This window comes from Penaeus monodon, chromosome 34 (assembly GCF_015228065.2).
Source record: "Penaeus monodon isolate SGIC_2016 chromosome 34, NSTDA_Pmon_1, whole genome shotgun sequence".
Lineage (NCBI taxonomy): Eukaryota > Metazoa > Arthropoda > Malacostraca > Decapoda > Penaeidae > Penaeus > Penaeus monodon.
The window spans coordinates 30,788,561-30,788,799 of NC_051419.1; the positions used below are offsets into that span (position 1 = coordinate 30,788,561).

The 239-nt window shown below is 36.8% G+C and overlaps 1 protein-coding gene across 1 annotated transcript in view; it reads left to right on the forward strand.

The window, feature by feature from the left end:
- The window catches only part of LOC119594881 (sodium-dependent serotonin transporter-like), a gene marked incomplete at its 5' end in the record, with an annotated part of 19,398 nt that overhangs the window by 15,544 nt on the left and 3,615 nt on the right, over positions 1-239 (forward strand). The gene's annotated exons all lie outside the window — the stretch shown is intronic.

Below are 239 nucleotides of genomic sequence, written 5' to 3' on the forward strand. Positions count from 1 at the left end.
CTTAAGTGACGAGTATCAATATAATCGGCTTCATCATAACGATTAGATGACGATGAACAAGACAGATCTCAAGACCAAAAAGATTAATGGATGCTTCACAACCTCCGGCTGATGAAATGCAAAAAAATCGCAATTATCTTCCGAGTCTTCTAACTTTTTAATTTAGGTCTCCTCAATTCAACACTTTTTTTCCCCTCTGCATTTTTTTCGCCCCCAATTAAGTCATCTCTGTACACTAA